The sequence below is a fragment of the Micropterus dolomieu genome, linkage group LG22 (assembly GCF_021292245.1).
Source record: "Micropterus dolomieu isolate WLL.071019.BEF.003 ecotype Adirondacks linkage group LG22, ASM2129224v1, whole genome shotgun sequence".
NCBI lineage: Eukaryota > Metazoa > Chordata > Actinopteri > Centrarchiformes > Centrarchidae > Micropterus > Micropterus dolomieu.
The window spans coordinates 8050024-8050476 of record NC_060171.1 but is presented as its reverse complement, the minus strand read 5'-3'; the positions used below and the strand labels follow the sequence as shown (position 1 = coordinate 8050476).

Here is a 453-nt window from a genome sequence, read left to right as displayed (position 1 = left end):
GTTTTTGAAAAGTGCTCTACAAATAAAGATTATTATTATTATTATTATTATTATTATTATTATTATTATTATTATTATTATTATTATTATTATTATTATTATTATATGGTTTTTGTGTGTGTGTTCTGTCTCACCAGTGACAACAGGTTGAGGAAAAGCCCGGAGTGCTTGCGGATGAGGTTGTAGGCCTGGCAACACAAGTCTACAAACAGCTGGAAACGACTGGTGGGACGCTCGCCTCCGTTGATGACATACGCCATGTCAGAGGTCAGAACGAACGGAGCTCTGTCCCTAATGGGAAAGAAGGAGGGGAGGAAAGAATATTTAAATTCAGGTTCTGAGGAGGGTTAGCCAAGAAGTTATAAAAAAGGGTTAATGGTTTTAAATCCTTGAATATCTGGAAAGTGAATAACTTTCCTTCCCTCCAACCCTGAAACTACCACAAAGGCACTC

At 37.5% G+C, this 453-nt stretch overlaps 2 protein-coding genes across 8 annotated transcripts in view; both read right to left on the bottom strand.

Moving 5' to 3' along the window:
- Positions 1 to 453, bottom strand: part of LOC123961955 (inositol hexakisphosphate and diphosphoinositol-pentakisphosphate kinase 2-like) — a 318451-nt gene that overhangs the window by 168220 nt on the left and 149778 nt on the right. The gene's annotated exons all lie outside the window — the stretch shown is intronic.
- Positions 1 to 453, bottom strand: part of pik3c2a (phosphatidylinositol-4-phosphate 3-kinase, catalytic subunit type 2 alpha) — a gene marked incomplete in the record, with an annotated part of 51480 nt that overhangs the window by 6194 nt on the left and 44833 nt on the right.